General features: G+C 37.0%; 1 protein-coding gene across 4 annotated transcripts in view; it reads left to right on the top strand.

Annotated features, from left to right (window-relative positions):
* RSPO2 (R-spondin 2) overlaps nucleotides 1-26,240 on the top strand; it is a 148,540-nt gene that overhangs the window by 39,263 nt on the left and 83,037 nt on the right. The window lies entirely within an intron of this gene.

The following is a 26,240-nucleotide window of genomic DNA, read 5'->3' as shown; positions in this document are numbered from 1 at the left end:
ATCTGTGGCTCATGAAGTCATTTTGGAGAGTCTCCCCAGGACCACTGCTCGTGACAGTGCAGGTACCAGGCAGGTCCAAAGACTCTTGCTTCTGAAACTTTTAAAATTGCCAAACTTTAGGGTACCAGAGCCATGCTGGATTCCATGCAAAGGGAGAGACGCTGGCACCCTCCCAAACTCTAAGCTGTACGTACTTTGGTTGTATGAATGAATACTACTTGGGTCTCTCCACAGGGTCCTCCTCAACCAGCTTATCTAGCTATAATTCCTTGCCCTTCTAACTTCTGGAACTGAAATCCAGCCCAGTGGCTGGCCACTATCACAAGCTTAGTTGTCATATCTTTTTTTTTTTTTTTTTTTTAAATCAGTCCTAGGACCTTCACTCGCAAAACTCTTCCCTTCATGCCTGGTACCAAACAAAACTGACATGGAGCTCAGAAAAGGGGAGAAGGGTCATTTCTGCTAAAAGTGCTTGAACTGCAGCTAGAAGAATTCAAATAACTCTGGTGAATGCATATTTGTGTTTCTCACTGGACTCTGAACTCTACAAGGACAGGGACTGTCTTTATCTTGGATCCCTGGCACTTAGCATAATGTTAAATGAGTCAAAGTTAATTGGAGGGAGAATTATTGCAATGTCTTGGTCCGGTTTAATAGTTTTCACCACTCATTTCAAGCTGGAATAACTCCCATCAGTAAGTAGCCTCTGCTTCTCATCCAGTAAAGAATATTAAATATGTAAATATTCTTGTTGCTCAAGTTCTATTTCAAGATTCCTTTTAGTGGAATAAATATTTAGCATATCTGTTATTTCTCTTGAGTCATCATTGTTCTTGAGAACACTGAGATGAATGTCTTGTAAATGCATTGCAGTGTAAGAGTTTTGAGGTAGGTAATGCTTCCTGAGCCTCTAAATTTGTAGCAAATTAAAAATGATGATTCTTGTGGGCTTTTTCCCTCTTAGAATATTTGAGTATGAGGTGTTTTAGCTGTTAATTTTGTATAGCCACAGGAATTTTCTTTTTAAAATATGACTTTATTACCGTGGCATTTAAATTGATAACAGCCAAAAATATGCTAGGCACTAGCAATGAATAGCATCTGATCTGTAGTTCACACAACAATGTTTATTTATTTATTTATTTTTTAATTTTTATTTTTTTCAGGTGTACATCATATTTCAAATTCTGGATACATTGCATCATGTTCACCACCCGAACACTAATTATAGTGCATCCCCTCACATGTGACCCTAATCATCCCTTTTGCCCTCCCCCCTCCCCTTTCCCCAGTGGTAACCACCAGTCTAATCTCCAGTGCTATGTGTTTTCTTTTTTGTTGTTTTTATCTTCTACTTATGAGTGAGATCATATGGTATTTGATTTTCTCCCTCTGACTTATTTTCACTCAGCATGATACCCTCAAGGTCCATCCATGTTGTCACAAATGGCTGGATTTCGTCATTTCTTATGGCTGAGTAGTAGTCCATTGTGTATAAATACCACATCTTCCTTATCCATTCATCCCTTGATGGGCACCTAGGTTGCTTCCAAGTCTTGGCTATTGTGTATAATGCCGCAATGAACATAGGGGTGCAAGTATCTTTATGCCTTTGTGTTTTCAAGTTCTTTGGATAAATACCCAGCAGTGGGATAGCTGGATCATATGGTAGATCTATCCTTAATTTTCTGAGGATACTCCAAACTGCCTTCCATAGTGGCTGCACCAGTTTGCACTGCCACCAGCAGTGAACAAGAGTTCCCTTTTCTCCACACCCTCTCCAACATTTGTTGTTTCCTGTCTTGTTAATTATAGCCATTCTCACACAACAATCTTTAAAAGAGGGGTTGGCAAAATTTATCTGTAAAGAGCCAGAGAGTAAATATTTTAGACTTTGTGGGCTGTAAGTCTCTGTAGCAACTCATCAACTGGTAAAAAAATTGGGACTCGGATGTTAAGAGACTTACCCAAGGTTACCTGGCTAGTAAGTACCAGACCCAGGATTTGAACTGATTCCACTCTGTCATGACTTGAGGAAAAAAAAAATCAATAGTAAGATATTTGTATCTGCTCACATGGTTAGGAGTGTCTACTACCTACAAGGCACTGTACAGTGTGCTATAGTGATGATTAAGTCAAGTTATAGGACCCTACAGTTTAGAGGGAGTGGTAGTCAATAGTTTTCCTCTTACCTACCCATGTTGTGAATAATGATGAGATCAGTGTGTTCAGATGACAAATATTTTTGTTACTGGTAAAGCTGATACTAGAGAACATGCCTTTGATGTACAGCAAAAATGAACTTCCTAATCCCATGCCTTGGATTCAGACAGGCCCATACAGCCAGGCACAGACAGTGTGTGAGACTCCATGTGGAGGCCTGCTTCTGTAACCCTTTGGCAATGCAAGCAAATTCTAAAGAGGAAAAGATAGGAGGGTGCTGGTCTGCAATACATAGTTCCTTGTCCCAAATTCCCTGTACAGAGAACTCCCTTCGTCTTTCTTGGGGAAGAGTTAGTGAGAGGGAGGAGAATGTGCATAGTACTATGTGAATAGATATCCCCTGTGAAGAAGGAAACATCAGGAGTGGGGACTAAGGGTCCTTTCTCTTCCTGCCCAACATAGAACAAGTGGTACAAGGGAGAGAAAAATTGAGGTGCTTTGGAATTTACACTGAAGAGAAATCACTTCCAGGACTGGAGAAAGGGAAAACTTTGACGGAGAAGGTGGCGTTTGGACAAGTTCTTGACAATCTTCACTTAGATATGTGGACCTGACAAGGGCAGGATGAGCCAGAGAAAGTGAATATCAGAAGCAAAGGTGCCTTTGGGAAGTCAAGAGGTCAGTTGCTAGGCCACAGAGCTAGGGTGACCCAATGTCCTGATTTGCCTGAGACTCTGGGTTTCAGCACTGAAAGTCTCACATGTGGAAAACTCTTCATTCCTGAACAAACTGGATGGCTGATCTCGAGTGTCAGGCTAGGAACTTGAGACTTTGATTTGTTGGATGGTAGAATATATAGAATGGTTACATGTATGGCGGGTCACTGGACTTGTGGTATATATAATTACCCCCTGAGGTGAGCCACTAGGCTGGAAATAAAGAGTGAGAGGCCAAAGGCTATCAGTAGGCATTGGGAACCACTGAAGAATTTTTGAAGGGTGTGAGGGTTACATTGAATCTTGGAGTATGTAAATATGTAGAAAGAAGCTTGTGGATTGTTGAATATAAAACCAGATGAGAATATGTTAGGGAGTAAATGGAAACATCAAGGAGGATTTTGTTTTTGAGAAGGATGAAGTCCTAAAAGAAAGAAATATGATCATTTTTTATTGTTCCAGCTCTGAAAAGATCTAGTTAGAATTCATTCCCCTAAACTACATCCATCCTGATCTGTCCATTCTAATAGGTGATGGTTTATGTGATATGATGTGATGCTATGTGATGGGGGTGTTAGCTAATGGTATGGTGGTGCTCATATTACAATATATAAACATATAAAGTCAACATGTTGTACATATTAAACTGAGACAATATTATATATCAATTATATCTCAAAAATGAGAAAGAAGGAATCTAATGGATAGTGGTGATTTGGAATGAGTTCTTATAATCGAACTCATGGGTTGTTGGTTTTTTTTAAATGCGAGCTCTCAACCCTTTATTTTCTCAGATAAAAATGCCTTTGTAATGAAGGATGCATTTCCAGTAAGTTCCTTGAAATTATTGTTCAAGAATTGTTTTCATTACTGTGACTGTATTGAATGTTCTGCCTGCATATGGTAATCTTACCAGATTGACCAGACTGGGAATTCATTTGGCAAAGCCCATTGGCTAAAGCTTGTGTGGTGGTTTGTTTTTGGCACTGAACTAATCAACTGGATGAAACAGATGTAGATCTTATCTGTTTAAGCATCTAGACAGTGTCTTTCATTCAAGACCTATCTGTTAATTAATCAGTTGGATAACTTTACTGAGAAAAATGCAATGTGTGTTTGGGTATGTTGGTTTTTTAAGTAATGAGCCTTATTATCTAAGAAATATCAGAAGTTGTTTTCATGGAAAAGCTCCAAGAAATATAAGTGTTATGGAGTTGTGGTTCCTTGGAAAAACCAGGACTAGTTTCACAAAACTACTTGATGTTAATGGTTTTTGTTTTTTATAGGTAATTATTAGGTTAATTATTTTGAAATGGATTGGTTGGTTATTGCTTCTTCTGATTAAACTTGGATCATTATATTGTTTAACTTTTTATTTTGAACTAATTTCAGACTTATAGACAAGTAAAAAATTCACACAAAGAATTTTTATCTATTCTTTACATAGACTCCTCAAGTGTTAATGTCGTATACACTTCTTACTTGCTGTCATATTATCTATTTTTCCTGAGATTTTGTAAGTTGGAAAAATGATGCTCCTTAAAAACATCAGTGTGTGTTTCCTAAAAACAAAAACCTTCTAATTTATAGCCACAAGACATTTATTAAAATCAGGAAACATATAACACTGAAATAATACTGTTATCTAGTCTATAGAACTTATTCAACTTTTCCCAGTTGTCCCACTAATGTGTTATGTAGTAAAAGAAAAAAAAATCCTGTTTCAGATCCAATCTAGGATCATGCATTGCTTTAGCTGTTATGTTTCTTGTTCTCCTTTAATCTGGACCAATTCTTCAGCCTTTGTCTTTGATGACCTTGACATTTTTAAAGAGTACTGGGCAGTTATTCTCTATAATATTCCTCAGTATAAGTTTGTCTGATGCTTCCTCATGATTGAAATTCTGCATTTTTGCCAGGGATATGACAGAAATGATGTGTTTTTCAGTGCGTCACATCAGGAAGCACATGATATTGATTTGTGACATTAATTTTGATCACTAAGTTAAGATATTTTGTCTGTAAAGTTACTATATTAACCTTCAAAATTAATAAGTATCTTATGGGAAATACTTTGATGCTATATAAAATCTTGTTTCTCATCATACCTCTACTCAGTAGCTTTAGCTAGTACCTGAAGCAATTATTACTGTGGTGATTTCCGGTGAGGATCTCCTAATTCCTTATTTATTCTATATTCATTAGTTGGAATTCTACTGCAAAGAAGAGCTTTCTTCTCCCTCATTCATTCATTCATAGCAGTATAGGTTCATGGTTCACTTTCTTCTAAGGATTATAATCTTTTACTGTCATTATTTATACTATTACTCAAGTTGTCCCAGATTAGGCCATTAGGAGCTCCTTTAAACTTCTTTTTGACATGTTTCCATCATTCTTTGAAGGCTTCTCTTCTTTCTGGCACAAGATGTCTCAGGCTGATTTTGTACTTTCCCTGACCCAGCCTTTGAAATGGCCATATGTCTCCAAGGAGCTGTGGCTCCTTTTAGTTGAGAATGATATTTAGAAAACAAAACCTGGATGGAAGGTATGCTCATTGCTATTGTGATATCATTACTTCTAGACCTTCTCAGCAAGCAAAGCTAGGAAATACATGCATCTGTGTTTATGTATTTGTATATATACATGCATGTATATGTATATATACAAATATAATCTACCTGTATGTACATATTGAAAATGATGAGTTCATGCTGCCATGGCCTCCGATTCCAATCTAGCACTGTAGGGTTCATTTTGGTGTTCCCTCTTTCCATATTTTTTTACTTTCTTTTCTAACAATGAGAAACCTAACTCTCTTCCACGATATACTTACCTATTTGCTCAGTTCTAGAATATACATAGAATTTCTAAGAGTTTAGAAATGCTAACCCATACCACTGTGAAAAACATACTAAGAATCAGTATCTGTTTACAATTCTCTTTGTCTTTAGCTTAAGGATATGTAGTCAAAATGTGTTCAAGTTGCTTAGGTTAGTTCTCTTCCCATTTCAGTGTGCTTCTGTTATTCATTTGAAATTCAGTTAGATTGATTCTGGTTTTTTTTCCTTTCTGTTTTGTGTTCCCTGTTCCCCATCCTTGTTGTTTTCATGTGTTTATTTTTTTGAGTATGTCAAATATTGCATGATTCTGAAGGTCATAACAATACAGAAGAGGTGCATGTACTTCACACACCCTGTCCCTCCACCCTGTTCACATTCCCCTGTCTTTTCCACTCCATTTCACCTGCCTCCTACAGGTAACTGCAGGTACCCATCTCATTAGTTCCTGGTTTATTCATCTTATTGCACAAATGAGCAGACATGAATATTTTCTTATTTCTCCTTTTTTTTCCTGATATCAAAGGTAATATACATTAGATATTCTTTTACACTTTTCTTTCTTTCCTTTTTTTTTTATATCCTGGAAATTGCTCCATATCAGTTTAGAGATCTTTCTCATTCTTTTTTATGGCTGTACTGTACCCTGCTGTGTGGATGTACCATAACTTATCCACTTACTCTTCTGTGTATTGGCATTTAGGATGCTTCCAGTATTTTGCAGGAACAAACAATGCTGCAAAAATAAACTTGTGCAAATATATTTTCAGATTAATGTAATTTTTATTTCAATGAAGCAACTTAATCTAAGTTTCCTCCAAGTTGTCTTTTATGGAGAGAATTTTGGAATTATGTATGTGTTAATCTAGATTGTTTTTCTTCCTTTGGAAGTATCTCTCAGTGTATAAAATTTTAAATTCTCCTACTTTTAAACACAGAAACACACCATATTGGGACTATACACCATGAAATTTCAGTAATTTAATTCATGTTTAATGTGTGGTCAAAAGAGCCCTTATGCTTCCTGGCTTTTTATTATCTTAGGTAATCTGAGTAGCTTCTAACGAGAGGTTCTAAAAGAATTTGGGTAACTGGTTTTATAGCCGTAATTGAGACACAGTTCTGCATAACTCCTTCCATCCACCACTTCCTCCTCCCTGTACAGGATACAGGCCTTAAGACCACAAGCAGGACGGGTGCTTTTCCAAGTTAATGGTGGTTCTTTTATTATCAGTAGTCTACTAAACAACATATTTGCTAAATACTTGTTATCTAATATCTATTGTCTGTGACCATAACACAATGTCCTATTAAATAGAACCATATATGTAATGGATTTACAAGTAAAGAGGTTTATAGGGCTGCTCTGCAACACATTTAATATCATCACTTTTCTATTCAACTGTCAGCACCTAAGAGGAAGCCAATCTTAATTTCATTTGTACATCCTTTCTCTTAAGTGTTCACATTCTGCTGGTTTCTTAACTTTTGATCGAAAATCAAAGCATATCATCTTAGTTCAGATGCCATGTGTTGTGTTTTATCTGATCCTCATGCACTTGAACTCGGGTTTCCTTGACAAAGACTCTCTTGTTCCTGGGTTGATTGACTTTAACCAGAAGCTGGTGCTTTCTAAGCTTCGTTCTTGAATGGGCTCCGGGGGCAACGTGGCGTGCTCCTCAGGGATGCCTAAGGACTATGACATTTTTCTCAATTCTGAATTTGCTGCATTTGATTAAAGTGGTATAATTTTATTCCTTTGCAGTAACCATGAAGAGGAGTTTTTCTCACTATTTCTGAAAAGTAAATTAATATATAATATTATGAATACTAAGAGTTTAATTTGAAAGCTTGATGATTGAAACATTTCATTATAAGGAATCTTTCATTATAAGGAATCAATTAATCTACCTCCTCCTTTTCCTCTTTCCCTTTTTCTCCTCCTGTTCTCATTTTAGCTACACTTGTAGCACAAATATATCCTCCTAAAATAAAAAAAAAAGTAAAAGGCGTGTCTCCCATGTTCTTTCATCACCCTTCTCTAGATGCAACTATTATTTTATATCAGTTTCTGATATTTTCTGTGTGTTTAACACCACACACACACAAACTCACAGATATTTGGGAGCTTGGGAATGAAGGGGAAGTGTTTCTCCTCCCCAAAGGCAAGGGTGGGGACTTAAGGAAAATTACTCTTCAATTTTGGTGCTACTGACAGAAAGGGGAGAATGACTTTTCCTTCCATTGTTGGAAATTCCTTAGACGGTAAACTCCTGCTCTCCTTCTGTGCTGTCTGAAGAAGAGAAAAGAGACTGAGTTGGCAACTGCCTCTAGAAGGCACTAATGATGGAGCCTGCATGTTTGACTACAATGTGGATGAGATTAGGAATGATGGTCTTGACAGGACCTTTGCAGCATGGCGGGGATAGGGCTAGCTAAAGCTTGTATCAGGGAGACACAGTGTGAACGCTGCCCACTTGGTGGTATCTGGAAGGAGTGGCGAGATTTGTAAAGGGACCACTAAAGCCTAGGAAAGTTGGTATGGATGTTAACCCTTCCCCAACGAGATTCCTTTTGATGATGAAGGTGATGAAGTCATCGCTTTTCCTTCCTGAGACCATTGGCAATGAAACCATTAAGGCCAACCAAGGAGAGGGATAAAACTTCATCCTTTAAGTGGAAGACGTGGTCCTTTTTCCTCTGTAGCACACTGGGGATTAAGGCATCCAACCTTCATGTACTCCACGCTGTTGGGGAATTAGACTTCTGTGTGTGTGGGGAGAGGAGGAAAGGCTTTACATTCTATTAGATGCTGTTTTAAATAAAGAGGAATGGTCCTTAAATATGCAAGAACTACTGTAGTAAATTTTGACTTGCTTTCATTGATGGAATCTGCTTGGTATCCTGAGGGGAAAGTGGGGGTTCACAGTAGCAGAAGAGGGGGTCAGGTTTGGGGGAAAAAGAGTTTATTTACCTATTCCAGTGAGTAAAACTGTCTTAGTAAATTGGTTAATGACTTGTTTGGCAAAGAGATACATAAATTTGCCTTTCAAATCCATGATCTATAGAACGTTGTCGTAAGGTTATTCAAAATGATTGAGACCAAATCTTAGAGATTTTCCCTTTGTTATTTAATGTTGCACTAAATTTGGCATATCATGCACACATATCTTTTTAAATTAGACTGTATGTTTCTGGAGACCAGGAGCCGTATTTTATTTTCTAAGAAGCCAAGTAAAAGGTGAGTACGCTAAAACTTGTTAATTGAAAGGCACTGCATTTTAACAATATATTCTTCCATATGGCAAACATCTAAACTAGACGTGAAGCACTGCAAAATGTCTAGGAGGTGATACCTGCCTTTGAAGAGCTTACTGTCTACTGGGGAAGACATACAGACAGCTGGGAAATTTCATCATGTGATAAATGTACTAATAGAAGACAGTCCAGCATGTCTCAGAGGCATACTGTAGTGGCCCTTAGGCCCTTAAAAGTGGTTAGAGTATCAGAGAAGGCTTCTCGAAGGGACTTGCATGTTCCTTTTTAAATTAGGAAATTGTATATCGTTTTACTTACTGTGTTCCTAGTGTGTAGGACATAGGGAATAATCATAAATGTTGAATGAATGAATGAAATAGAGCCTGATGTGAGTCTTGAATTATAAGTAACTAGAGAAATAAGGGCTGTTGGGGTGAAGGTGTTTTTGGGATGGATGATGAAGAGCAGAACCAGAACCTCAAGAGTTTGGGGTTGTGTTTTGTGTAGGAATCAGACACAGCTTGGAGATAAGACTGGGCTTGGTTCTTTAGGAAGTGGAGACCATAGTAGACTTTTAAACAGGAGGAGTGATAAGATTTTTATTTAATTTTAAAATAAATCCCTCTGACAGTTTAGTGGAGACTAGATTAGATGGAGGTGAGAGCTGGAAGCATGTAGGTACGTAGGCTGGCAGAATAGCCCGAGATCTGCAGTGAGAAATATGGTAATAGAGATGCAGGAGAATGACTGGAGTGAGGGATGAATTGGAGAGTGAAGATTGGTAGGAGTTGGTAACTGACCAGGGGTGAGGGGATGGGAATCTATGTTGGAGGCAAGGTTTTGGTCTCTGAGATATAAGCAGAAGTCTCCTGGATAGGGCTCCTTGAAAAGGTACTGATTTCTTAGAAAAAATGAGAGACCCAACTGGAATATACCCTTGTCCCTGCCTGGAGTGCCGTGCAGCGAATGCCTCCCAACTACCAGAGGGTCTGGAAAATCAGTTCTTTAGCCAACCATGTTTCCACCCTGAAGAGAACTGGGATCCTGAAAGAAGGGTAGATAATTAGTAATGTCTGACACATGGTAAGTTACCTGTTAGTCTTACTACTACTAGAATTAAACAAAGAGCATGAAATCTACTCTTTATAAGAACATTTTGAGAAAAACGTCATATACCAATGGGAGATTACTGTATTGATGAGAAAAAGAAAAAAAGTTGACTGTGGTCTTTCTTACCCAGCTTTATTTGAGTGAAAAGTAAAAGAAAATAGAAAACATCAAAGGAAAGTTTAAAAGCAGTGTGTAAATATGTGACTATTATGTGACTCAGACCAAAAGGCTGAGGGAAGCCTACAAAAGGAAAAGGCTACTGTGGAGTGGGGGTTATCTGCAGAAGATACAATAAACATATAAATGGGAAAGTTGTTTTTTGTTTTTTTTTAAATAACAAGAGTCAGTGTTGGGTAGTTCACTATAAAATTTTTAGTTGAATTCATTTGTTAGGCTTGAAAATATTAGAGATTATGAGGTCCACAGACCAGAAGTAAAATAATAAACCTTCTCTCAAGTTTGCTTTTGTGTACGTCTCTCTTGTATTTATATTTAAAATAATCTATATTGTATTGGCTTCACTTAAATATACCACCAGTTTTAAAAACTATTTTAAACATATATACAATAAGGTATGTGCAATTCTTCAGCTGGCATGAAGTCTGTTTTCTTAAAGTAAGAAGGACTAATTATAAAAACCAAATCCACTGAAAGATCATGAAAGCATGAAATTTAAAGTCCTGGCACTTTTACGTTCTTCATGTTTTACAGAAAAAAGTCTTCACATTTGGTGATGTAAACATTTATTTTTTAATACTTTATCTGGATTTTGTATCATGTCCCTACCCCCTTGCCATTCCTGTTTAAGACTTTAAGACATCTTGGCAAGAAGGAACAGAGAGACTTAATTCTTACTGAATATGAAACTCCTTAGGCCTGGATAATGTCTGTACTTTTGCTAAGTCTGGAAAGATGTAAGTTTTAGCCAACACTGGAACAGCTTGAGAAACTATTGAAATTGTACATGTATTGTTTTGTCTGTTATGTAGGAAAGTACTTCTGTGTGGCCTGGTTTTACTTGATGTGGTCCTAGTTAATCTGGTTGGCTGCTTGAGGTCTCTTGTGTTGACCTAAGGGAGGTTTGGGAAATATTGGTTAATATACCACAGTGTGAGAAGGATTTATTACAAATGCCATGTATCGTTAATACAGGCATTCTTTCCTTGTAAACCCAATATTTTATATAAGAATGCATCCCAATAACGTGGATTAATTTCCTCATTTTCCCCCGAGTAAAATAAGAGACCTCCCAAATGGGTTCATCATAGTATGAGGTGAGCTGTGTGTCTGTCTGGAGACTCCAGCTTTCTGCCAAGATTTAAGTGAAGTACCCTTTTAGTAATGAAATATAAATATGAATTAAGGGTATAATTTTATCCACAATTAAGTAAATAAAAACATCATGGTAAATAATGCTTTGTTTTTTTCTCTACATTGAATAAATCAGTTTTGTTCAATTGCTGAATGAAGCAAGATACTATAGAATGAGACTTCAAAGTCTAAAGGCTTTTTGTGACTTTTCTAGTTGGTAGCAATTGCAAGAAATCTGGGAATTTGAATATTGTGATATTAACTGCTGACAGCCCACAGAATATTAACATTCAACTGTATATTTCTCTCCTTTTGACTTTGTAAGTACTATGTAATTGAATCTTTAGCTTGGAATTTCTTCTAATTTAATCCCATGGAATTGAAATTTTCCTAAGTATAGACAAATGATTCATTACTAATATGAGGAAATAAGTACATTCTTTGTTTCCAAATTTTGTTTTTATCAAAACTATACACACAGTTTGGAATCAAATTGTTCTATCAGCGTTGTTATGAAAAATTACTGTCCTTAGCCCAATTTCCTTCTGCCGCCTCTCCGCCGAGTATTTTCAACTCCTTTACAATCTTTGGGTTTTTGTGTTCTTAACTCTTCATAACATGCTTTGACTGCTCCTGGCCTTCTTTTTAGTTTGGGGAGTGATCCAGTGACTTGCCACTATGGGAGATAAGGCTTTGGCTCACTCTCACCACTTCCTTCCTCACTACACATAAGCCTGCTTCTCCGCCCCATCGTCCCAGGATAGTTATATTATAATTTTGGAAAGATGAATAGCTGGTGTTTATATTCTTATAACTGTGTAGACACAGCTGAGCCACGAAGTGTGTATATATATTTATTACATTTCCTATCTTGCATAACTTGTTTTCTCTGGAGATGTTTTTCCCTTTATGTACACATCTCAAATTCAACTTTAAACTCTCCATTTTGCCTAAATCTCTTTATAGTATACTAGAATATAGTAACTATTTTATAATTTTATCCTTTTGAAAAAACTTCTTTCAGAGTCTGATCTGCAATCTAGACTGGTTCTTAATAGGCTGCTTCACAGGTATCATCTTGGGGTTTCCTTTCACCATCATCTTGGGGAATCCTTCTGCTTCTAACTTCCTGGATTCCATATTTTACTTTTTTATTTTTTTTGGTGAAGAAGATTGGCTCTCAGCTAACATTTGTTGCCAATCTTCCTCTCTTTGCTTGAGGAAGATTGTTCAGCTAACCTCTGTGCCAATCTTCCTCCATTTTTGTATGTGGGATGCCACCACAGCATGGCTTGATGAGCAGTGTAGGTCCGCGCCAAGGTTCCAAACTAGTGAACCCTGGGCTGCCACAGTGGAGTGCACAAACTTAACCACTATGCCACTGGGCTGGCCCCTACTTTTCTTACTCTTTTTTGGGGGGGTTTATTTCTCTGTTTTTATGGAGTATATCCTTCCATAACTTACTGAGAAAGGCTACTTGGGATATATATTTTTGAGACCTTGCATATCAGAAAAGATCTTTATTCTGCTTTGGCAGTTGACCATTTTAGGTGGTCCTGGATACTTGCTGGAGATTTTCTACAGCTGTCTCCTCACTCCAGATTTCAGCCTCAGGATGGGCTCTCCTATAGCCTTTGCTACATCTAACTCTCTTAATTTCCTCTCCAGTTCTTCTCCAGCCCCCAAGTGGGTGGTGGAAGTCAGGAGCATGTGCCTCTCTAGAAGGATATCTTTCCCTTCTCTGCACCCTCACCTTCACCTTCAAAAGTTATCATAGGTGCTGATAGTTGGTATCTTATTTTTCTTTGTGGTTGTCAAAGAGAACTATAGCTGGACAGTAGTTAAAGTGGTAAAAGAAGATTTTATTCAGGAACTATTGCAATAGGAGAAAAGAGACCCCAATAAAGAACAGGGCTCAATTCCAAATAACAAGGGAAAAAATGGAGATTTACAGTCAAAGATTAGGGTTGGGGAGGGGAATAGTAGATGCAAAATTAGTAAAAGGAAATATCAAGGGTAGGGGGATTCTTGCTAGACTGACTTTAAGGATTCTTGCCGAAGGCAGGCCAGGGAGATCAGATATCAAGGGTAGGGGATGAAGCAGATGATCAGATATTAAGGGTGAGAAATTCTCTCTGAGCTGACTTAACAGGATTCTTGCTAAGGACACAGCAAGGACAGTTCTAAGGTCAAGGCCTAGTCAAGAATTCAGAGAAGCCTGACTAAAGTTTGGTCAAGGGGGGAATCTTTGTCATGATTGAAGGTCTTGTGATTTTTCCACACGGGTTCAGGTATTAGAGAGTAAAACATTCTCAAGGTAGTCCTTGTAATGCTTCTCATGAGTGTGTCACTTGTTTTTTTGTGTAACATTATTGGGATGTGAAATAAAAGATAGTACCACAGATATCTAAATAACCTGCTGTGGAAAATAATAATTTTTTTTCTAAGGCTAATCATGCTCAGTTATTAGCTACATCGAAGAAGTTAATCCAAATATGTCTGTATATCAGAAGAAAGTAATATAACTTTGTGTAAAACACTTTGTCACAATGTAACTGGAGACTGTACTTATGCGCTTCTGTATGGTTAACAGACCAAGGCCTAGGAATCACAGGTGTAATGTGGGGCATTTTTCTACAAAGGAAATATATATCAAACTGGGCATCTTAAAGACTGATGATCAATTTAATCAAGTCAATTTACTATTTTGAGAGAGTATACAGGTTCTACTTTTGGCTGCCAATACTAATCCTTACCAGGGTGTAGAATGCCAAGCTGATGAGAAATGTCAGGGCAAGCTCATGAGCTTACCTGAGTGTGCAGACATAGACACAGGCAGATGGATTTATGTTCACAATGGTGGACAAGGATAAGGGTGGAGGCAAAAAACAAAACAAAAGAAACAAGGCAAATTATAGGTATGGGAAGTTAAATTTATAGTTTAAGTTATTAGTACTGACGAGAGTTTACAGGACCCGTGAAAATTTTGACTGAGGCCTTAAATCATCAGGAAATGAATTTTGAAATCAAGTAGAGAGCATTCTCTTGTCTTTGAACAAATTAATAGCATACTTATTCCTTGTAATAGACTGATAATCCCCCCAAAAGATATATAATGAAATTGGAGAAGATACAAGAAAGATTCTAAAGTGGTCAAGAGAGAAAGTGCCTGCCCGTGGGGAGAAAAGGAAAACAACAGACATCTATAGGCACAAGTCTGTGAGGAGATATGGCCATGGCTGTTTTTGGACATCACAGAGTAAGAACACTGCCTTATTCCAAGATTTGGTGAACAGTTGGACTAGAAAATATCGCCTCACTCAACTGGTTAAACTTATGGAACTGATTACTTTAAGAGGAAGTAGGGGTGGAAAATAACCTCAGAAATGATTTAACTGAATTTGTGGATGACAGATCCATAATGGGTTCTTACGAGGAACTAGGATGTTTTGGGTACACTCCTAACCTTTGAGGTGGACCTCAAAGAACACCCATTCTTCCCACAGTGTGTCCCTTGGTACCATCACCAGGATCCTGGACAGGAAGGATTGTGAGTCTGATCCAATGTGGCAAGACGTTTTGAACCCTGATCTCTACCAGAGTTGTGTGGGTTGTAACATTAGGGTAAATTCCAGTATGAGGGTTGTAATTTCAACGAATGAACACTTGAAAACCTTAACTTTTTAAATTTTTTTAAAGATTGGCACCTGAGGTAACAACTGTTGCCAGTCTTCCTTTTTTTTTTTTCCTTCTCCCCACAGCCCCCCAGTATATAGTTGTAGATTCTAGTTGTGAGTGCCTCTGGTTGTGCTATGTGGGACACCGCCTCAGCATGGCCTGATGAGCGGTGCCGTGTCCGCACCCAGGATCTGAACCGGCGAAACCCTGGGCCGCTGAAGCAGAGCACGTGAACTTAAGCACTCGGTCATGGGGCCGACCCCGAAAACCTTAACTTTTATATTTTCTAATCTTTGTTAATTCTCCTTTATATAGTGTACTTTTAAAACTCATTCTTCAATTTTTTGGAGAATCTCTTTATTATGTAGCCTGTACTTGACTGTGATGTTACTTTGTGACCTAGTAGCTTCTCATAGTGTAGGTTGAATAGGGTCAACTAATAACCCTAAGAAATAAATCTACCCTTGGAATTTCTTTTGCACATAAACGCATTTTCAATTTGCAGTTTAAGATTGAGAAAATAAAATAGATTCTACTTTAATTATGATGTTTTGTTTTTCTGATACAAAGATGTATGAATTCTCCCTTTGAATCGATTTTAATCTATGTATAGAGAGGTGCAAAGGTAATTTTAGTGTTTTCAGGTACAGAAATTTATTTTTCTTGTTAAATTTTTTTTTGTGGTGGGGGTAGCAGGCACTACACTCAAAACTTTGATCTGAATGCCTGAAAGTGCTATGTAGGAATCGGCTGGGGATTCTGTTTTAATACAGATTTGGATTCACTAGGTCTGGAGTGAGGCCTGAGATTCTGCTCGCCAGTGATGCTGCTGCCTAGGGCTGAGGGCCACACATTGCAGAGCAAAGCTTTAGAGTATCACTGGCTAATGTGGCACTATAGTTTTAAAAACCAATCTCGGTTTCAGCTTTCCCGCTAAATATATTTTTGGCAAGTTTAAGGAATGATTGAAATAAATTATTTACATGACCAGGAGCCAAATACTATATTTATTTGGATGTTGAACTAATCTAAAAAATCTTTCTTTTCCACCTATTCTGAATTCTTTGCATCTCTTTTCCTTCTTAAATATTTCCATTCTGTATTGAAAAGTGGGGGACTAAATGACACAAATCTTTCTTGATTCTATTAAATTTAACCGCCCCCCCGCCCCCCCCCCCCCCCCACACACAAACACTCTCTCTCTCTCTTTCAGTTCTGTGGACTTTGCCTAATTACTGGCAGTAAAACTCAGTAAAGGGATTTAAGGCTTATGAATGTTCTACTTGGAGGAAATTGTAATTAAGGTTATTAAGGCCTTTGGGTTTCTGTGCGTATGTTAAGCAAATTAGCATTTTATGTGTTTTTTAAAGAGAGACTAACTCTTCCCTGCCCAATTAGCTCCTCTGCGTGGATAAGCGCGTTCATTTAGCATGTGTGGTTCAAATGGCACATGTCCTACTGTGTTCTTTCAGGTAAGTCACTGATGTAAGTCACGGATTTTTTTTTCTCCTTCAATTCGGTGTGTGAAACTCTGGATAACTTAAAGTACAAACTCAGAAATGGAGAGAAATGGTCCATTATACTCTAGTACCAAAATTATTTTACAAACCAAATTATTCTTTAAATTTCTTTAGAACATTTTAAGGCAAAATAATTGTGACTTACGTTTAATTTCTGAAATAGCTTTGTTTTCTCTTAATGAGTTCACTGAAAGGGTTTATCAAGTACCAAACTGTACAAAGAAAAAACCTGACTTGTTCTACCTCCTTGCGTTAACCACTGTTAACATTTTTGCATCTGTCTTTCTAAGGTGCTTTTCTGTGTGTATGTAGAAATTTCCTTAAGACACATACCCAAGGGTGCAACAAAGTCATCTTATTTTCTAAACTTGAATTTAGCATCTTTCTTCAGGCCTTGTTCTTCTTAGTAGTGGAAAATTAATCCTAGTAAATTCATGTACTCTGTCAATTAAGTGTTTCTTCCATTTTCTTCCCCAAATGAGCTCTGCCCTTCCCTTTTTCTCCCCCTACCCTCTTCTCAGTAAGGTTTGCATCAAGTTTGTCAGGGGAGGGAAAGCGATGCAGGCCTCTGTCGTCCTGATGCCACTTTCCATTACTGTGCGCTGTTATTGTTGACTTTTTCTATGTGTAGGCCTGCACATCCCCTCCTGTCGCATTCATTCATGAGGGCTCTGTTTGTCTGTCCATGGGCTCTGCATCTTCTGCCCTGACTGTGAGTCACTGGTCACTGTTCTCTCTCAGCCACTTCTGAGCTCTTCTCAGGGTGTGAGGTTACTTTGGATGATCTCCTAGACTGCTTTTGGCTTGAGACCACCTGTCAGACTTTCTCTGCCCCAATGCCTCACTCCTATGTCTCCCCTCCTGACTCTTTAAGTGTCTGCGCTGGAGGGCACACCTGCATGCTCCTAATTTCTTAGGCTTTGCGGATTTCCTCTGGTCTGATTCCCAAACTTATCAAGGCACCATTTGAATATTCTTTTGTCCCACTATTCCCCTAAGACTAGGGCACAGGTCCCTTTGTAGAGACCCACTCAGCCTAAACTGCATGTTCTCCACCCCCCGCCCTCACCTCATTCATGGGGTCTTTATCTTGTCTAAGCAGGTAATTGACTGATAGATTACATAGTCTTCCCTGCTTAGGACAATCTATTTTTTGCTCTGTGTCTTTTGTGTCTCTGGTTTTTGATACTCAAAACTCAGTATTTTACAATAAAATTAAAGGGAAGGTTTTTATCTCGTCCAAGAGTTTTAAGATTCCATGTGGAAACTCAAAATTTGATCATTTGCACTTACTCCCCTGAGCCAGTGACTTCCACTTGCATATTTGAATGAAGAAAAAATGAAGGACTAAATATAAATTTAAAAGAAAGTCAGTTAACATTCCACAATATTATACCATCACACATAATATATGTGTGTTTTTAAGTAAAAATAGAATGCTACCTTGTTTTAATAATCTACCTCCCTTCCCACATTGTTCTATATGGAAAAAGCCTTCTTTACATGTTAACTAACATGGCTGTGCATAATAAATGATCTTTAAAGTCAATACTTTAGAGCTAATATTAATTATTTATTCTATTGGCTGTTTATCTTTTCACCATGAAAACCAATGCTGTGATATAAATTGTACATATTTATGTATTTGTCCAATTATTTCTGCAGGATTCCTAAAAGTGACATTATTGGGTCAAAGGAAAAGTGCAATATTGCTAAATTATACTCTAGAAGATTTGTGCTAATTTATATTACCACCAGCAGTATATGAGATTCCCGTTTCCTAAATGCTTATCCATAGTTTTTAATCATCGATTTCTTAAACCTTAATATATAGAGAGGTTGACTTAGTTTACATTTTTTTGGTCACTCATGGGGTTGAACATATTTTTATGTATGTCTTTCCATTTCCTTGGTCATTTCTGTTTTTTAGTAGTTTGTATTCTCTACTTCTAGAAGAACCTACAAAAAAATCGAAACTTTGTTGTATGTTGCTATAATTTTTCCAGTTTGTTTCTTTGATAAGTATTTTTTTTGCCCTTTCTGACTTTGTTATACAGACTTTCAGGAGATTCTTTTTAATTGCTCTATGAACATAGACTTTAAAATGTGCAAACCATTTTGCAAAGTGATTTTTATACTTTATATGTATGACATTTGAGTACACTTAAATATGTTTATAATTAGAATCTAATTTTGGTTTTCACTGATATTGCTTATGATAAAATCTATTTCTCTTTATGCCTACGGGTCTCTACTAGGCTACAGTGACAAATCCATCATCTTGTGATTATTAACTCATAGCGAGAAAGGTTGCATCCATTTGTAAGATGATTTAAACCTTTCAGTTAGTAAGTGAATTGGGTGTTAGGTCAATGTTGCACATGACAGCATGAACTCTAGTGTCCTGTCGTCTTTGTAGAAGGTGATTCTTGGGCCAGGTGGCTCCTTCTGTGAGTGAGGTAGGTCACGTGCGAGACCATGAAGCGTGATGAACTGAAATAGAGTGCATGCTTGTTCAATGGAGGCAGCCGCAGTACAGCTCAGGTCGATGGTTATTAAACAGGAATGTGAACCATACCATCTGATTATTCAAGAAAAAGCAAGAAATCTGGATTTCCATAAAAATATTTTTAGAGGGAAAAATATGGTGTGGGTAAAACAAAATACTTCTACAGACTACCTTAGGGCTGGTGATAATCGGTTGGGAACCTCTGCTTTTTGTATTAGTTCTACACAGAACTGCTCTATGTGACTAGTGGCCCCCGACAGCTGTGTAGTCCATAAGAATAGGTGGTGGCCTAGAAATGTTGTATACCACAGTGACAAACTGGTGTTCTCAGAAAGCAGATGATTTCATCTATTACTTCACTGCTTTGGGGTGTATGTGTATTGCATGCACATGTGTGTGCATACGTGCATACCTATGTATGAGCCTAATGATTGGCTCTTATATTGAGCAGAAACAAAATGCCTCATAATCTCTGTCTATTGGCTCATTTTTTTTTTGCTACACTCCTTTTTGAAATACCTTGTTCTCAGAGTTCTAAAGAAAGTAAATGAAGTAATGAGGTAGATGAAAGTACTAATGAAGAGTAAAATGAAAAAAATAAAGAGGAAGAAACAGTTTTCTAGAACATCAAGTTCAGGATCCCTGAAAATGAAATTGGAGACTTAGTGATTATGAAGTAATTACAAGAGTTTGTCTATTGATAGGGATTCTATACAGGTGATGAAATGGGGAGTACACAAAGCAGGAAGCACATGATGTAGTTTGTCCCATTTTTAGTTATGCTCAGTTTGATCTCTTGGTTAATATGGATTGGCCAAATCTCTCCATCATAAAGGCAACATCCTCCTTTGGAATTAATAAGAAATCTCTTGGGTATCATTTTTTCCCAGTAAATGTTTACCTATTGGTGTTAGGATGGTGGTGATCCTGCCTGAATTAAATGATCATATTAACGATGGCAAGATGGTGAATCTAATTATGTGGCCACAGTCATTCAAATACAGATTATAAGATATTCTACAAGACAATTGGCCTGGACTCCGAAAATCTCAATATCAAAAAACTCACAAAATAGTGGGAGAAGTGTTTCAAATTAAAAGGACTAAAGGAATAAACCAAACGCAATGCACAATCCTTGATTGGTTTCTGGATAGGCAGAAAATCAGAACATTTCAGAGAGAGCTGAGGAAGTATGAATATAGACAGCATATTAATAATATTACACATGTTAAATTTCTGAAGTCTGACAATGGTATTGTGGTTATGTAAGACAATGTCCTTATTCTCAGAAGGTGCATACTGAAGAATTTTGTATGAAATATTGTGATATCTACAACTTCCTTTCAGATAGTTTGCCAAAAATATGTGTGTGTATTTCCATATCTTCATCCCTATCTATACATCTGTATGTAGACAGAGACATATAGATATTGATATGTAAGAGGGAAAGAAATAAGGGGAAATTATGATTTTGTAAAAAATAATGAGGTTAGTTTTGATATGACTTATTCTTAGTGACTTACAAAATGTAGGATAGGTGTTTATAATAATTGTTTTAAACTGTAAGTGCTTACAATCCTTATGTCCTAAAGTCTCTTCTAGAATTGGAGTCTTTGAAGCTCAATTTTCCCAACTTATTGAAAATCAGACATTTATCCATCTCCCTTCTTTAAATTTCTCTTCCATTTTTTTCAGGAACCAATTTCTCAGTATTTTAAAAAATATAAACACACAGTTCCTTAGAGTCTTCTTGCCTATCTTATGTTTCAATATTCTTAAGCCGTGCTTGATTTTCCTTTTTTACTTTGAAGGTCTTTATTTTTAGTAAATACAAAAATGAAAGCAGAAAACTAAAGTTTTTCTATTCTTTTAGGTAATATTACCTTATATCTCAATAGTTGGGCTTGACTTTTTGTTGATTTTCTTCTAAAAAATGTTCCATAAACCTTAGGAAACTTTAGGCTTCTTGACATTTCTTTTGTTATTACAGTATTCAGTTTTCCTCCAGAATGTATCCTTTTGTATGTATTGCTTAAAATGTTTGAAGTCATCAGAGAACTTCCTAAGAAACCATATTGAATTCTATAGAATTCATTTTTTTTTTAACCTTTGGTATTATGTAAGTAGATTCTTATTTTGAAAATATCCTCTTAACTCCTATTTTAATTTAGAAATATTGGCTGCAAACCCAAACCTTTTTCCTTCCAAACTTTTAAAAATATACATTCTTAAAGTCTTTGATTATACTTCTGGGGTCACGGTTTCTGTATTCTACTTTTATAAACCCCATGGTAACATCATAATTTCCATATTCTCAACAAATTCTTGCTTGTATCCAAGTTAAGTATTGAGTGGCTCCTTCGTTGTTTTTGCTGTTGTCTAAAAGATAAATTGTCAATAAGATAGGCCAAGATTTCTCAGACTCACAGAACTGCTTGTCCTTGCGTTCTTCAACCCTGTGCACACATCTGTGCACGCACTATTCCCTCCCCTTGGGATAGCTGTCTCCAACTGGCAAACTCCTGCTTTCTCTGCAAGACCCAATTCGCATCACTACTACTTAGCTCATCTAGGATAAATTAGATCTCCTTCCTCTCTACCCCCCAAGCACTCAGTAATACACATATAAAATGTAATACACATATAAAATGCAATTTTAAAACCACAGCACCTTAAAGGGCTCTCACTGAACAAATCTAGGATAAATTGGGCATTAACTACAACAAGAGATTACAGATCACTGAATAAAATCCATGATTTCTTACTGATATAGACAAAGAAGCAGACGAACAAATGAGGGAGAAAAAAATGAAGGAAAGCTCCTCCGAATACTAGAATGCCCTCTAATAAATGGAGAAGGAATGAAGGAATGACAATCACCTTTGATAACTATTAGAATAATAGTTGATTTGGGCAAGAATCATCAAAGGATGCCAAAACTGCTTTGTGCAAGTCTGATGAAGAACAGGATATTTATATAGTCTTACTCTCTTTTCAAAAATGACTTATTAATTACAAAGGGAAAAAATAGTGACTTTACAGTGTAGAAACCTGATGGGTGCCATCTTAACCAAGGGATCAAAATTAATATCAGTAATGCAACCCAATTCATCATGTGCCTGTTGACATGCACAAGAAAAGGACATAATGTCACTTCATACCTGATCCCTAAAATGCGTGACCAAATGCAAGGGAAAAATCGGACAAACCCAAATAGACGTTCTGTAAATAACTGACCTATTCTCTTCCAAAATGTTAAACTCAAGAAAGAGGAACTCGTCCAGATTAAAGGAGTCTAAAAGGGATATGAGAACCTAATGCAATGTATAATCTTGAATGGGATTCTTGTCTACGGGAAAAATAGATATAAAGGGCACTATTAGAATAATTGAATATGGGCTGTGGATTAGAAAACAGTGTTGTATCACTATGGCTGATGTGAGACAAGGTCTTTGTTTTTGGGAAATACATACTGCACACTGAAAAATTTAGAGGTAAAAGAGCATAGTATTTGTAATTTACACTCAAATGGTTCAGAAAATTAGTATATGCATACATTTGTTTATATACACACATAAATGTAGGTATGTGTGTATATAGCTATATTTCTGTACACGTCTATGTCTGTAAACACACTGCATATCGTTTTGTCACTTTTTGAGAGTGACCAAACACCATTTACAGTTTTCCATTAATGCACATGCAGTTGGCTTCTGGCTCCCAAGGTTTGGAGGTGGTGGAGGAGAATCATGGTCAGTGAGCGGTGGCAAATGGCTTTCCAAATCTGTCCAGAACAGAAGTTTCTCCTCCTTGTGTCAGTTTGTCAGTCCGTCCCTCCCTTCTTTCATGCGTCTTTAAAGTCTAGTTTTGATCATTTGAGTGGTGTACCAGCCTTTCTAATTACACAGGTATGCTGGCTGTGTTACTTCAAAGGCCCCTTGGTCAGCACAGGATCTGTCTTCAAAGACAATGAGGAGAGTGGCCTATTTGCAGGAAATTGCATGGTTTGGGGGGTGTTTTTTTTGTTTTTTCTTTGAACTTGTCAAGTGGAGATCCCTTTTCAAAAAGTGCTGACCATTTGCTGTATGCTCAAACAGTTAAAGACTTTCCATTTATGATTCTGAAGCCTTCTCTTTAACCTCTGCCAGAAGGAACCCGTAACTCAGTTTCCCCCATTATCCTTTTTGATGTGTCAGCAGTTTCACTGTGAAGTGTTTTTGTGGATGACATCTTAATTTTGTTGGTTTATGGGACTTAATATAGTCCTAGTTATGTTAGGAAAGAATTAGTATAGTACTCTTAATGACTAATCATCAAAAGGACTTTGATTATTTTGCCACAGCTAAAAACAGAGTCAAGGAGCAGTGAGCAAATTACAAGAGCACAGCATAATTTGAAGGAAAGGTCTCACAGTTTTAACGGTGGTATAATGCATTTTTTTCCATAGGTGCTGTATGTGTATCTCTTAATGGAGAAATAAAAAGCATAGCTTTTGAAATCAGAGGTCAGAGCTGCATTCAGATTTGTCACCAACAAACAATATGACTTTGGAACGGTTTCTTAAACTCTGATCTGTTGATTCATTTTTGTAAACAGAAATTGTGAGTAACAAGCGTTACTTTCAAAAAGTAGGAAAGCATGTAGTCTGTAATTTGTCTTGTAGCATGTTCCCCAAAGTTCATTTTCTTTTCTTTTTACCCCCAATTGATTTTGATGTTGCTCCTCCTCATTTCTTCTTGTTTTGAATAGACTATTCTTAGAATAAGAATAGTTAAATAGATTTCAAAGTAGGCCTAAGGTGTGGATTGCTGGGAAGTTAGTAAATTGACAAAGCATGCTAAAACAAACTGTTTATAAAAGTTAAACGCAGACAATTGATTTAAAAAATTATCAAGAACTAAGTTCTGTGTAGGTCCGGAGACGCAGCAGTGAATCATTCTGATTTTTGTTAATGTATGTAATATTTTAGCGACAGTGATCTACATTGAATCTAATAAAGCTTTCCCTTTTTTCGCATCTTAGTGTATTCCTGAGTAGTTGTTGCATAATGTTTGTAGGCCCTAAGGGTTTGTTAGTGTGTTTTTCATTAAGGCAACTTAAATTGTTTTTTTTTTTATTATTGTCGTTTGAAGAAACCTTTCTCTAGGACAATATAGCTAACAGAGTGTTCATTCTCAATTTTAAAGAGAGTGGTGTGACCCATGGAAGTTTCCACATCTAAAACACAGAGAGTCTTTAATCTGGTTAGTTATGACACTGATTCTTCTTGAAGGCTGTGTTATGACACCAAATAAACCATCCAGTTTGCATTCCATTTATTGTTTTTAAAATTAAAGTAGTAGAATAAACAGGAGTTAGCAAGCTAGTTGCTATTCTAGGAAGCAGGTGGTATATGACGTGGTTGAATAATTTGTACGTGATTGGCATATGTGTTGAATAGACTCCATCCTCCCCTTTGTCCCCTTTTAAAAAAACAATTTAATCTTTGAATAAGCAGGAGGGGGAGATTTGTCCTACAGGAAGTTGGGTGGGTCAGGCACTATGGCACTTATGTGACAGTGCTTAGGAAGTATGCAAAACTGTTTTGAAAGAGTGTTAGTTTAAGAAGTATTTAAGTACTTTATGGAATAAAAATCTGGCTCTGTTTGTGAGCAGTTTGTTTTTTTATATTTAAATAATTGGATTATCTCCTGGTGTAAACATGGAACCATGTGAGAGCGGTGGTTTCTCAATCTTCATAAATGTATATATTTAGATCTGCTCATGTTGGAATTAGCATTAGCACCAACAGTCTGTCAACATTTCCATGGGGTCTTTTAAGAATGTTGCGGAAGTCCAAGCCAACACTTGGCATGAATAATCTGTACTACACAGCAGTTTCTAGCCATGCTGTATAGGATCACACACATTCTAACTTTAAGCTTACTTTTCTTTTGATATTAGAGCAGTTTCATGGAGTAAATTTTTCTCTCTCTCATGGATTCAAGCAGGTGGCTTATTTTATACAAAAGATATTGTTCTTCCCTTGTTTCAAAAACATCATATTTCTTTGGGAGAATGAGCAATCCCAAATCATCTTCTATTTTTCTCTGACTTCATCAACTAATCATTATTGGTGTTAGCAGTTGTTGGAGCTGAAGAGCCTATGACTGTGGTGGCGTATTTTGCCTACTTTAGTAGCTTAGTTTTGTGATGAGTGTGTTATCCTTTTCCATTACCTGTCAGAATTAACATCTAGTGTAGGGATATGTATTAGGTTTTATCTTTCAAAAGGTAGGATAAAGGGAATAATTCTTAGAGGGCTTGGCTTCCAAAGTGAATGTTAATTATGGGAAATACTTCATTTGGGGAACTGGATATGCTAAATTCAGGGTTCACGATTTTAGTTTTCTATTAGTCTATACATAGCTACTTTTATCTTGTCTTTTTACTTGACTTTAGGTATTAATGACTGTTTTGGAAATGTGTTTTTGGAGAATTTCTAAATCCCGTTTAATTCATTCGAATTCTTATGTTCTGCTTGAGCTTTTCTCTCTGGCATAGGCTGACTCTCCCTTGGTCCGGGCATAGAACTGGAATGTCAAAGTTTTAATTTTAGCTTTCCTGGAGCTTCTTTCCAGGGTGCTGAGCCCTGAGGATCAGGATCTGATGGGTGCTGATAAAAAGAAAAAGAAAAAAAAAAAGCAATCAAGTACCTTGCATTGTGATTGACGTGTATTCAGAAGCTCCTCTGGGAAATCTCTGGCTCCCACCACAAGATGAGCAACCCACATCTGCTTTAGTGCTTGCGTTCTGGGTGAAATATGTTGAAGGGATACTGCTTTGTCTCAAGGTAAAATGTGCTGAACCAAAGTTACTTTTCCTGCAGTGATGGTTTGCTTTGGTACATCTTCTCAATCTCTTCCAGTTTTTGCAGACTGTCTTGAATATTGATGATGTCTGTGACTTGTTAAGGGAGAAGGAGAATGTGTTTATTATGTTCTGGATAAGTCTGTTGTGCTCTCAGATGTTAAGACTCCATCCATATTTACTTTACAACCATATCTTGGTTCATTGTCTTTCCTTGACCTGCAGTTATTGAGTGTTCTGGGCTTCCATGTGACATTTCAGTTAAGACAGACTTGAAACATGCATGACA

The sequence above is a fragment of the Equus caballus genome, chromosome 9, assembly GCF_041296265.1.
Source record: "Equus caballus isolate H_3958 breed thoroughbred chromosome 9, TB-T2T, whole genome shotgun sequence".
Lineage (NCBI taxonomy): Eukaryota > Metazoa > Chordata > Mammalia > Perissodactyla > Equidae > Equus > Equus caballus.
The sequence above is the reverse complement of the archived record's forward strand: the minus strand, read 5'-3'. Positions and strand labels throughout refer to the sequence as shown.